General features: G+C 37.9%; 1 protein-coding gene across 9 annotated transcripts in view; it reads left to right on the top strand.

Annotated features, from left to right (window-relative positions):
• nckap5l (NCK-associated protein 5-like) overlaps nt 1-13,858 on the top strand; it is a 752,792-nt gene that overhangs the window by 272,828 nt on the left and 466,106 nt on the right. The window contains exon 1 of one of the 9 annotated variants that reach the window (XM_059647404.1): nt 4,886-5,271. The exons of the other annotated variants lie outside the window; for them this stretch is intronic. The gene's annotated coding sequence lies outside the window, so the exon portion shown is untranslated. Of the gene's footprint in view, nt 1-4,885; nt 5,272-13,858 lie in introns of those variants that run through there. 9 annotated transcript variants of the gene reach the window in all.

The raw sequence follows: 13,858 nt of genomic DNA, 5'->3' as shown, positions 1-13,858 counted from the left end.
TATAAATTGATTGACATATGAATAATTAATATTGGATACTGATTAGAAATATTTTATTAATTTGTTGTGCTTTAGCAAAACTCAGAGAAAAAATAGTTAAAATTGATCCAAATGTGTTAAGTAAAGCCAATAGCATCAGTTTTCTGTTCATTAGTTTGCTTAAAAAAGTGTCAATACCGGAAGGGGTTGGGAGAAAGCAGCTAGGTGGTTGTGTGGATACTTTAACAAGGGCAGGTTTAGATAAATTTATGAGTAGGAAAGGTTTGGAGGGATATAGGCCAAGCACAGGCAGGTGGGACTAGTTTAGTCTGAGAACACCGAAGGGCCTGTTTACATGCTGTATGACTTCATCCCTCTCTGACTTACGACAGTGCTCAGAGTTCTAAAGAAGAGTTGTATTGGCTACAAGATATTACCTCTATTTCTTACTCTCCGGATGCAACCAGATCAGCTGAGTTTCTCAGGCACTTGTTTTTATTTTAGATTGCCTGCTTCTACAATGTTTTGCATTTACTTTAGGGTTTAGCTGTGATGTTTTGCATGGATATACAGCATGAAGAGCAGCTGAACAGAAAAACTGAATAAGTTGAAACTGGACATTATCAGTGGAATAATGGAGGTCAGTTAGTTGGTGTTTTAGTCTTGAAGACAGCTGCTTACCTATCTGCAAAGGCTGTTGCAATTAATAGACCTGTATTCCAAGATAAGACAGAAAACTGTACAAGAAAATATTGATACAAAATATATTATTACATTAATAAAGTCACAGAATTTATGTGTAGTTGGCAAACGTGTTTCATTGTAGATAAGTGTGAGATGGTGCATTATGGTAGAAAGATCATAGAGGCCATGTACTGCCTGAATAATGTGTAAAATTAATAGAGGAGCAAAGTGATGTAGTGATCAAGATGCACAAAGCACGAAAGGAAAACAGGATAACAAGACCATTTTAAAAACACGTCAAATACTAGCACATTTGTAAAAAACATAAGAATGAAAACTTATTATAAGCTGTGTAGAATCTCAGGTCACGTGGAGTATTGTGCACACTTTTGATTTAGTTCTTTGTTTGTTCATGGAATGTGACCAGCTCCTTGCCCAAATGTTCTGTCAGCTTTACTCTCTGCTTTTTGCCTGATGATAACAGATGCCAATGCCATTTAAAAGCTGGAAAATGGCCACCTATTATTGCCTCGTGATTATTGCTGATGGTGAGGATTTTGGGTCCCCTGCTTATTACCTTGACTTCAGTGAAACTCGATAATTCAGGTCCATACTCTTCCCTTTAAATTAACACAATTTAACTTACTGATTGCTGCTACATATAACCAAATGAAATCTCGTGAGGAGAAATGTAGTTAGGTATAATGACTTGATGGTGACATATTAGAAATTGCTCCCAGTTGCTGTCAACTAATCTGCGAAAAGAGACTCATTAATGATGTGTTTAAATGTGATGTCAGTTTGATTTGAAAATGCCACACGAAACAAGAAAGGAAAAAAAACAGAAACAGAAAGTTCTAGAAATATTCAGCAGGTCTGGCAGCATCTGTGAAAACAAAGTTAATATTCTGAATTGAATGTAACTCTTTTGTTCAATTCTGAAGCCCACTTTCTGTTTTTATTTCTAATTTCCAGCAGCCAATGTATTTTTCTTTTACTAAGCAAAATGTAAAGGGGGTAATTGATTCTGGGTGGCATGGTGGTTCATTGGTTAGCACAGCTGCTTCACAATGGTGGGATCTGCGTCTGTGTGAAGTTTGTACATTCTCCTCGTGTATGTGTGGGTTTCCCCTGGGTGCTCTGCTTTCCTCCCATAGTAAAAAGATGTGCAGGTTAGGTGGATTGGCCAGCTAAATTGCTCACAGTTAGCAGACAAGATAGATCATCTGTGGGAAGTGCAGGGATAGAGTGGGGGTCTGCATCTGGGTGGGATGCTCTTTGGAGTGTTGGTGTGGACTCAATGGGTTGAATGGCCTGCTTCCACACTGTAGGGATTCGGTGATTCAAATGTTACTCAATCAAATTTGTGAGTCAAGATCACCCTTGCATTAAGCCATGTTGACTATTCCTAATAAGCCCATTCTTTTCCAAATGTGAGTAAATCCTGTTGCTAAGAATTTTCTCCAATAATTTCTTAACCACTGATGTAAGGCTCACTGGCCTATAATTTCCTGTGTCATCCCTGTTGCTCTTCTTAAACAACATTACTGACTCTTCTGGGATGTTGCCTATGGCTAACGAGGATACAAAGATAAGGTTATGGGATATGCTGACCCATAGATATGTGAGCACAAACTAAATGCATAATTGCCATCATTTGCTTGTAGGTATAAGGAGGCTGGAAAGCCAATATCATTGAGGCCAGACGGTGCAATGAATTATTTCACTAATCCTTGTACTTCAATAACTGGACTGTGTCAGTGGTGCATCACTGTGGTGAGATGATGTTTTATCCTCCATGTTGCACTTTCGATGGTGGAAGATTATAAATCAGATGTAAATCTTCAGTTTCCAAAGTAAATTGGAACCTCATATCCAAGATAAATTATTTCACATCATTCTTGTACATTACCGACGTAGTCCATTTTTACAGTACCACTGCATTGTTTGTGTGAAGCAAAATGAGTTTTGCATCGATACAGTAGCTGTAATCCATGTTGTATGCTCCTTTTATTATACAAGTGACAATTAATTCAATTTGCACACAGCATTCACAATCCATTGTGTAGATGACAGGGCTACTTCCTATCTTAAAACATTAAGGCACAAATCTACTCTAATTATATCTGAGGCTCAGATGAAAGGCAATTTACAACAATTTATGTTGTTAGAATAATATAGGTACCACAGCTGAATGGCTTTTAAAGGCAAGGGAATTGTCATCGTGCCTTGATTTTTCTTAATATATTCATATATGTATTCGGTTGAAATGAATACTCTTGTTGTAAATTAATGTTTACGAATTCTTGAATCCAAATGGTCCAGAAATGATTCCTAACCAACAATGTCATGAAATAAAACCTAATTCAGCTCGCTAGCTCATTACATAAACAACATAAATGACAGTGAGCAGGACAGTGAGTATTAAATTCATATGACACCATGGCCTGTATGATAGTGAACAGGGTATCTTGTTTTTTTGTGGATAGGAATGTTAATTTTGTTTATGAACTTTAATGGAAACAATGGCTGTGTCATAGTGGAATGAATTATAACAGTTTGCATTTCTCTCCAGCACGCACAACCACTTAAGACACTATGAAATTGTAAATGCTAAATCTGTTTTTGGAGCTAGTTTATAAGCAAATTTTCAGCAAATGTTTTATCAAGTTAGTTGCACAGATAAAGTTTACTTTGTGTACCTGTAACACAAATTTCATGACTTGAAGTAGTTGGAAACTTTATCGCTGATTTGTTTGTGTTTTTTGTAGCTGGTTAGAAACACAAACTAAATCTGCAACAATGAAATCTTTCAATTATCCATCACCGTAATTGAGATAGAATTGGAGGTATATGATTATATTTTGTCTCATGTTTGCAGGTCTGCATTTTCCCAGTGAATAGGTTTTAAGGTCACAATGTTATCGGGAATTAATGCCAAATTAGATCATTTCAGCTTTCATAAGAAAACATGATATTCAATTTGGATGGGTTTTTGGAGCGCTGGAAATGAGGGGTGGGGGGATGGGTGGGCTCAACAAATTGGCCTGAGTGAACAAAATAGTGTTGCTAATGTCAGACTGAATGAGGAAAAATAAAGGAAGATACAACAGAGGAATCATTAGCACTCAGCCAACTCTAACTGGGAAATTACTGGCAAATGTAATCTTCTCTATGGTTTCAAAATAAGAGCAGGAATAATATTATGCTTCGTTCTTTTATAACATTTGGAAATCTGGCAACATTTGGCTCACTTTAACACCAAAGTTTATGTTCTAGCTGTAAACAGACCTTTGGCAATAAGGACGAAATTGAACTGAGATCTGATGTTTGAGACTAATAGCCTGCAAGGACACCTAAAAAAGTTTGACTTGAAATCAGTTGGGACATTTTAAAGTTACCAAATGGCCACAGAAAACAGAAATAGGTAAATTAGAAGCCTATGCATGTCTTAAGCTTCTTTAAAATGACCAGAAAAATAAGTACATTTCCCACGAACTTCATTAACCCCTAACTCTTAAACAAAATGATCACTGCCAATAGTAAGGCAAAGGCTAACATGGACAGACATCTATTGCATTTTAGCTTGATGGATTTTTAATTTCTTTAAAAACAATACAGTGAATGACCAGTTGCACATATTCATGTGTTGCTGAATAGTTTAATCTGTAATTTACACAGTTTGTGTTTTACTGAATGCTAATTAGCAGGCTGAGCAAACAAGGCATCAGATGAAGATTTGCACAGCATAGAATTGAAATAATACTGATAATTTATGAAGAAAACAAAATGTGACATTGTGGTATCATGGAAAGCAATAATGACTTTTTTTATTGATTATTGCCTGGGGTAGAATTTGTACTTGGTTAGAATGTTGCACAAAGTGATTGCTGGTCACCTGATACAGCAATTTGATTCATATAAATTACCCTGGAGATACACATTTAGCTGTATCGTGCTTCATGCTACAAATTGCTAATCCGATTAGAGTAATTGTTCATTTAGTTCATTAGTAACAAATGTTTGGCGATGCGGATTGGTTGTTGTCTTTAAACTGGATGGTATATGGAGCTTTTTAATTCCACTTCCCAAAGTGCCTTTCCATTCACAATAACTTGGTTTTTAGCAGACAAAAGAAACATAACCCTTCCCCCTGCACCAACTTCCCTAACCCCTGCTGCAGGCACAGATTTGTCAGAGCCATTCAGTTGAGACTGATTATGATGGCAGCAGATGGGCTTCACTCGACAGCAGAACCACGGTAGTTTCTTAGGGACAAGAATTAATAGGCCCAGTTGTAGGATCGCACACAGAGCATCAGCAGTACGCTCTTGATCTGCTGTAAGCTCTGCTCCCTGAGGAAACTGCCACCTTCAAAGCCAGCGGCCGTCCCTAAACACATGTTAAGTGCCCCTCTTCCCTGAGAAACCAGTGAAGCACAACAAAGCAAAGGGAGAGATTGTTTTCTCTGCTGTGGCAGGATTTGGACTGCAAACTGGAGAGAAAGTTTATCAACTCTGGATCTTTGTTTGGTGCTGCTTGATTGCTTTGAGGATTATTCTGTTATGTGAAAGACCTCTGCTCTAAGGATGTTTTCTCATAGTCTGGGTAAGAAACATAAACCTTGCAATATATTCTGGAACTATTGAATTTATGGTAAATGTTTAACAAGCTGTGTTTGTGTGGCATTTTACTGCAAGGTCTTTCCTGAGGACAACTGGAGTTCTCAGTAGAAAAATCAGCCATGCTTCTGTGCTGTAATGGATCAGAAGGTTTTTTTTTAATGAGAGTGCATAATTTAACTGATCTTCATTATTGAACTATAAGAAGCTGTGTGGACATTCAGATTTTTGTTCTTCCAGGGAGGTAAACTGAGCTTTGATTAAATTAACAAATGTAAATGTTTTATCTTAACTTGCAAGGAAGGTATGATTTGATGACATACTGCATTTTTGGCAGAATCTAACTGTTGTCATTATTTCTAAGAATGCCTTTCTGTGAAGCAGACGATAGGGACGGCAAAAGCCTCATTATTTGGCTGGGAAACACAATTGTGTGCCCTGTTGCTATTGGCAACTGCATGTGCTGAGTCGCCATCCAGCTGTAAGCTGCTTAATTCTGTGTGATGAAATATGATCATTTTAGACTATGAAAGCAGATACTGAAGCTTTATTTTGGAGTCTGATTAAAGTTTTGTTTTGGGGGTTAATCCCAATAACATCCTTCATGATCTCATCTGCTGAAATGCATTCTGCATTAAATAATTGCACTGTTTAATTCCATTCCTCCCACATGTGCACTGCTGCAACTGATAAACACAGCTATCCTCCTGATGTTGCTTTAATTCTTGATCATTACAAGAACTTGTCCCACAAGAACCCTTCAAAAACACATGTGGAAAATGATGGATCTCAATAATGCTGAAATTCATTTCTGTGGACCTGGCATGTTTGTAGCATATAAATGAAACATGTGTGTGCCACACTTTTTTGCTGGAAATCTCTCGTGGGACTTCTCCACTGGTGAATACCATAAGGCACCGTGGGAACTACTTTCGATACAGAACTCTTGCCTGTACACAGTTTATCAACAATTATTACATTGTGTATATAGAAATCTGTGTATGTATTGGCCTTGTACTGTAATTTCAACTTCAGTTAATAGATATTTGAGGAATGTAGATGATAACATATGAAGTTTTCTAAAATGTCAGGGATGACTTTTTCTTAAGCTGAGTTAAATCGGAAACACTTGACAAATTCTTTAAATATTGGAAGAAGTCCAGTAAAGGATGAATGTTTTAAATAATTAAGATAATGTATGTTGAAGGACATTTTAATGTTATCACCACACAACTATTTTGGCTACTTATATTTGGATGGTTAAATTAGGAGCCTAAATGGACAGAAGTACATTCATTACTTTTGTAGTGGAAAGGTCTTAGCTTAACGTCTCATTGTTTATTCTTTAAAATTTCAGTGATGTCATATTTATTTAAAAATATAATAACAAACCTATTGTAGATCTGATTTTACTGGTAAAATGTTCATTTATACTTGCTCTTAATTCTCAGTTCTGATACTTCAATGTCTACACAATTACATTTTTAGAATCTCTTCATATATTATGTTTTTCAATTTGAACACTTTAGCTGAATGGCCTTTAAGATATAACATTGTAAAGTACTTCAAATGGCTATGTTATCGCAAAAGTACTGAATTAGATAGATTCCAATTTCAACCACATTTTTCTCATTGCAATATGAACTTACTGTTTACTTTTTGCGAATTAATGTCATTATTTTCAAGTGAAGTGTACAATGGCAACTTTGATGCAGTTTACAGATTTGATTATGCTTTTGTGTTAGAAAATTTCACTTGATATGAAAGGTCACAGTAGGCCGCATGCAAAATAAATAATGCAAAATGATCTTGTATTATCCAGAACTTGAAAATGAATGTACTTTTAGTGATTAATATGCTTGTTGCAAAGCATAACACAAGTAACTTTCCTTTTCAATATGTTGGAGTGGGAGCAAAGCCAATTGGCCCCAGAAAAAAAGTTTCCATGGGCTGCTACTGCACTTAGCAGAAACAAACTGCTGTTGCAGTAATATTTTTGTTTACCCATACACAGCAAGTGCTGGCTTAGAATTTCATCATCTCTATTCTGCAGCAGTCTGTTACATTTTTTAAGAAAAAAAATTTAGTTCAATAGCGACATAAAATTTGACTTTTTTTTCTTATGAATGTACTACATGGATATATGAGGTGCCTGGTTTGGAAAAAAAAGGTAGCTTGGATTTAAGTTAAAATGTAAACTAATATTAACCACATCCAGCTTTGTTGCGCCACTATTTGCTAAAATGTTATGATAGTACTGTTGATTTACTTATTTGCCTTTGATAAACTGATTATGCAACAAGATAAAAACAAAGGTTGTCAGCTGTTGTGATATGCTGTGGAAAGTATGCTTTGCCCAGGCAAAGCCCACAAAGACATTAGCTTACATCAATTATTGAGCATCTTAAAGTTGGCTGCTGCTACAAACTGGCTGGAAGTAGTTTCTATTCCTGATCTGTTTTGGTCTTGCAAATATGTTGATTTTGTAGAAATTATTAATGCTAAAATTGTCAGTTGGCCACTCAGTAATATGCTTTAATTGCAGATATATTTCATTTGAAAGTTCATTCATTAAGCCAAATTGGCAATAAAGTTACATGTAGAAAATGCTGCACATGATTTATTACATAACCAATCAATTAGTAGTCCAAAAGAATGAAAACGATGGGAAGGATTTTGTTCAGACTTGTACTTTTTTTAAAATCAGGTCTGATCTAATAAAACACTTGTTTATTTTTCCAGGAGATTACATTAACACTGGATTGTCACCATTACTTTAGTGCCTGATTGCCATATAAACATCTGACAATATACCAGCAGCTAAGAAAACTGACTGTCAGGCTAAATAGCATTGCTATAGCAATTTCAATACTGGAAATAAATGAGTCCTAAAATGTTGTGAAATTCACCAAGCTCTTTATTTCCAAATCTATTTTTTTTTGTTTTGAAAACAAGCAAGTCAATTTAGTATCAGAGATAATAAAATGTGAGGCTGGATGAACACAGCAGGCCCAGCAGCATCTCAGGAGCACAAAAGCTGACGTTTTGGGCCTAGACCCTTCATCAGAGAGGGGGATGGGGTGAGGGTTCTGGAATAAATAGGGAGAGAGGGGGAGGCGGACCGAAGATGGAGAGAAAAGAAGATCGGTGGAGAGGAGATGACATTCCACAGGAGATGACATTCCACATTAAGCAGAGGTTCACCTGCACATCTGCCAATGTGGTATACTGCATCCACTGTACCCGGTGCGGCTTCCTCTACATTGGGGAAACCAAGCGGAGGCTTGGGGACCGCTTTGCAGAACATCTCCGCTCAGTTCGCAAAAAACAACTGCACCTCCCAGTCGCAAACCATTTCCACTCCCCCTCCCATTCTCTAGATGACATGTCCATCATGGGCCTCCTGCACTGCCACAATGATGCCACCCGAAGGTTGCAGGAACAGCAACTCATATTCCGCCTGGGAACCCTGCAGCCATATGGTATCAATGTGGACTTCACCAGTTTCAAAATCTCCCCTTCCCCTACTGCATGCCTAAACCAGCCCAGTTCGTCCCACCTCCCCCCACTGCACCACACAACCAGCCCAGCTCTTCCCCCCCACCCACTGCATCCCAAAACCAGTCCAACCTGTCTCTGCCTCCCTAACCTGTTCTTCCTCTCACCCATCCCTTCCTCCCACCCCGAGCCGCACCCCCATCTACCTACTAACCTCATCCCACCTCCTTGACCTGTCCGTCTTCCCTGGACTGACCTATCCCCTCCCTACCTCCCCACCTATACTCTCTCCACCTATCTACTTTACTCTCCATCTTCGGTCCGCCTCCCCCTCTCTCCCTATTTATTCCAGTTCCCTCTCCCCATCCCCCTCTCTGCTGAAGGGTCTAGGCCCGAAACGTCAGCTTTTGTGCTCCTGAGATGCTGCTTGGCCTGCTGTGTTCATCCAGCCTCACATTTTATTATCTTGGAATTCTCCAGCATCTGCAGTTCCCATTATCTCAGGTGGAGAGGAGAGTATAGGTGGGGAGGTAGAGAGGGGATAGGTCAGTCCAGGGAAGACGGACAGGTCAAGGAGGTGGGATGAGGTTAGTAGGTAGGGGATGGAGGTGCGGCTTGGGGTGGGAGGAAGGGATGGGTGAGAGGAAGAACAGGTTAGGGGGGCAGAGACAGGTTGGACTGGTTTTGGGATGCAGTGGGTGGAGGGGAAGAGCTGGGCTGGTTGTGTGGTGCAGTGGGGGGAGGGGACGAACTGGGCTGGCTTAGGGATGCGGTGGGGGAAGGGGAGATTTTGAAGCTAGTGAAGTCCACATTGATACCATTGGGCCTGCTGTGTTCATCCAGCCTCACATTTTATTATCTTGGATTCTCCAGCATCTGCAGTTCCCATTATCATTAGTATGAGAGAGTTGCTTTGGCTTTAATTGAGATTCAAATCAATGTTTTTATTTATTTAGTTCATTCATTGCACGGCAGGTAAAATATTCAGGATTTTTGAGCACTTCTCAAAATATTTCGGACAGCTTTCCTTGTACAGCACATACCTGTGCAGTTTTCCACAAAGTTCAGTATATGCCAGTGTTATAGCATATCACCTTTACTTTGAGGGAGCTGTGTCAACATCCTGGACTTACTTCTCTAATAGTACCATGATCGTAACTGTGCATATGAACTGTTCACCTTAGCAAGTGCAATTAAGGATACAAAGCTTATATTCCATGAATTAACAATGGAAGTTCCATGTTAGGATGGTGTATAACATTCGGGGAAACTTGCAGGTTGTGGAGTCCCATGCATCTTCTACGCTGGTCCATTTAGTTTGTTGAAGTTACTAGTTTAGAAGCGCCGTCTCAGGAATCGTGATAACCTGTTGCATTGCATCGTGTATTTCGTACTCACTGCTACACAATGTGTTGTTTTGAAGTGGATGTTGAGTATGTTAGATGACATGTGAAGCAATCAGGCTGTGTTTATTCAAGATGGTGCCTAGTTTTTTGATATTGCAGGAGCTGTTCTCGTCCAAGCATTGTGAAAATGTATCATCAGACTCCAGACATGTACTGGAGATAGCTTTAAGGAGTCAGAAGGTGATAAATGAGGTCCAATTTGTCAAGTGTTTATTTGATTGCTATTAAAATGCTCTTTAAGTTATTAATGGATGTATTGTAATTTGGTCAATATATTTTAGAATATCATTTTGTATTATTGTGTAGATGTATTTACTCCATACCAGCAAGTATTTAGAACCGTTAAGTTTTTTTCCTATTTAGACAGTCTGCACTTTTGAGTTTGTTTGTTAAAGTAATCATTTTGTAACAAATTTGCTTTCCTAGTGCTTTCATTTAATTCCACTGCTGAGCCAACTGTCTTGTATTTGCCTCGGGCATGCTATGAAGATTGTTTCATTTTAAACTTTATACTTTACTACAAAAGATTTTTTCCCTTGTAATATTATATTGATATTTAATAGGAGCTATTGAGGGTTTTTTTCATGCTACAGCTTTTGTAGTTGCTACACCCCAATCACTGAAGAGTTCCCTTCTTTTTTGTTAAAGAAAGTCACAGCACGTATGCCTGGGGAAGGAGCATAACAGAACAACCATTCACTGTTTTCCCAATGGTATCACATGCCCCAGTATTTGGCAAACAGAAATGGTTTTCCAACTGGAGTTTCTGAAGGACTGTGCCTTTTTAAATACAATTTAAAAATCTATTTTTCCTTTGGAAACATGCAAACTTATTTTGTACAGCGCACATATGCATACATTCGCTTGTTAACTTGTTAATCTTAAAAGCGCTGTGGACAGATTAATGCAATGTCAAAGCTTACCTTTGTTGGTTAAGGCTGCATAGAAGCCCAAGATAGTGCTGTGCTTTGCTTACTTGTTTACTTTTAGTTATTTTACTGTCTTTAGCACATCTTATTGTTTTTGTTCTTAGTTCAGGATGTGTGGCTGCCCTGACGTGATGTTCCCATAATTGTACCTGAAAATATTGTCGATCTTCAAATCCATAGTTTTATTTTGAGGAGTTGCAAAACAAGATGAATGGTTACTGCTGAATCTGAGGATTAGAATTAGCAGTAGCACTCCTTTATATTTATTCTTAAACTTAAGGGATCTTTTGTGGCTAGTCACAACTTCCTGACACAATATTCAAAATGGCTGGCTCTGTGTTTGAAGATAAGTGAAACATGTATTCTACATATTAAGTATTTTAGTACAAAAATAAACACATTTAGAGTTTTGCATGTAGAGAAAAATCAGGAGTAGAAGGTTTTTTTGCATTACTTACAATATAAAATAATGCACCATTTTCTGTTCAGTGTGCTGTTCTTGCTAATTCCATTCACGGTGTTGAATAGTTGCTGTTCAATACTATGTTTCTGAGTTTGAAAAGAGACTGAAACATTGTAGTTGTTATTAACTATGACACTAATCGATGCCTGCAGTCTTACCACTATTTGATTCAGTGCAATAAGTGGTCCTGCTGTTGCAGCTTCTTACCAGTCTCCATGGATGAAAATCTCCCTGGACGTGTATCCATTTCAACAACAATTCCTTTCCCCCTCCCCTTTTATAAAGATCTATAGAGATGCAGAGGGCCTAAGCTTGATGTCTTCAGTTAATCATCTAATTTGTCAAAATATGCAATCAGCTTGCTGCTGCTGCTTCCCTCTATAGCAGCCCTGCCTTTCTGGTTACAACGAGGGGCAAAAAAAATGCCTTTAGTTGGTAATTGATTTTTAATGCTTTTGGGTGTATGAATATGGGTTCAGAGTAACTACTCACATAAAACTGCACCTCCTGCCTAATATTAGGAGTTATCTTTCAATCTAACTCATGATATTATTGGCATAGCAAATGTGCAATAAACGTATACTCAACCCCATGTAGTTTGCTTATCAATGAGTCAATGTTATATTGTAAAGTAGAGAATAGGAAAATATTTTCTCATGAGTGCATCACTTCAATATTTGACAAAGTTAACAAATGAGTCAGATTTTCAATTTATTCCTATGCATTCCAACATGAAATACAGTTATTAAAGCTGAGATTATTTTCACTGTTGCAAAGATAAGACTGAAGTTATTGAACTTCAAACTTTTCAAGTGCTTCCAAGTATATCACACAATCTGTAGAATGTGCTGGGAGTTAATTCGTAAGTAGAATTGCATAAACCCTTCAGCAGATGTTTCTCTTTATGGAAGGTGGTACTTTGTTTTATAAAACATGTAAAATATACATGATAAGTTTCCGTGTTTTACGATATAAATTAAGTTCTGACAGTATGAGAATCAATTGGGTAATTTGAGTGTTAGCTTCTATTTATGTTTCTAATGTTTCAAATTTGTTTTTATTGAGCAGTGTTGTGAAGGGGGTTACACTATCATGTCTATATTTGAATTGGGGAATTACAGATCCATTGAATCAACTCACTTGTCTTTTCTCTAAAGTATCCAGTAATTTATCCATTGATTGTGAAGAAGCCCATTTTACAAAGTAAAAAGGAGCAACAGTCCTTCTACAAATTACATTTGGACAATAATCCAAAGACCTGCGCAAGTTTATTAACTCTATTTGAGAACAATCAGTGTAGCTGGTTTTGTGAGTGCGTGTACTCTGCCTTGCCACTAAATTTCAGTACAATGTAATAGCTATGGCCAGATTTCCCTTTCCACTGTGTTAGCAGTTAAACTTGACATCCATTGTGTTGTCAACCTACAGCCAAATTGAATTGTCGCTGCAGTGAAAGGGCCATTTAGTGTGATGTAGTTTCCCTTCTGGTGCCTTTAGTCTGCAGAGCCGGTGCCTTACATTTTCCAAGTCTGTAGTGGGCCTCACTTAAAACAATTGGAAAGATCAGTTGCAGATGCAATATCTGCAGGTGATGTTACATCTGCTGCAACACAAATGTTTTGCAATAATGATTTTACATTATCATGCTAATTGATATATTTGAATTGGTCATCATGCATATCTCAATATCTAAATGCAATTTATGATACAGATACCATATCTGTCCTACCAATTGTATCATTGTGGCTGCATTTTTGAGGATAACAGCTTTTCTTTGAGTGTTAATTGCTTCATTAACATGTCAGTAGTATCAGCATTGTTCAGCTTTGTACTGAATGGATCATAGAAACTTTCACTTATGCTAATGTTTGCAGATCAGCAGGAGAAATTCCAGTTTACCAAAGCCTGGTAACTTGGCAGATTTATAAGCAGTCTAACATAAAAATTACACTGCCCTTTAGTGTGGGGATTTCTAGCTCCTGTTGAGCTGAAATTAAGTAGAAGGACAGAAGTACTTCAAGAAAACAAAATTGAGTATTGCTACTTTTTAATAGAACAGAATACCTACAGTGTGGAAATAGGGCATTCAGCCTAGTCAGTCCACATTGACCCTCTCTAGATCATCCCACCCAGACCTATTCCTCTACGCTATCCCCGTAACACTGCATTTCCCATTCTAAGCCACCTAACCTCCATGTCTTTGGACTGTGGGAGGAAACCAGAGCATCCCAACACAGACACGGGGAGAATGTAGATAGAAACTGCTCACTGTCACTC

Source organism: Stegostoma tigrinum, chromosome 7 (genome assembly GCF_030684315.1).
Source record: "Stegostoma tigrinum isolate sSteTig4 chromosome 7, sSteTig4.hap1, whole genome shotgun sequence".
NCBI classification, from domain to species: Eukaryota; Metazoa; Chordata; class Chondrichthyes; order Orectolobiformes; family Stegostomatidae; genus Stegostoma; species Stegostoma tigrinum.
This window is presented reverse-complemented; position numbering and strand designations above follow the sequence as displayed.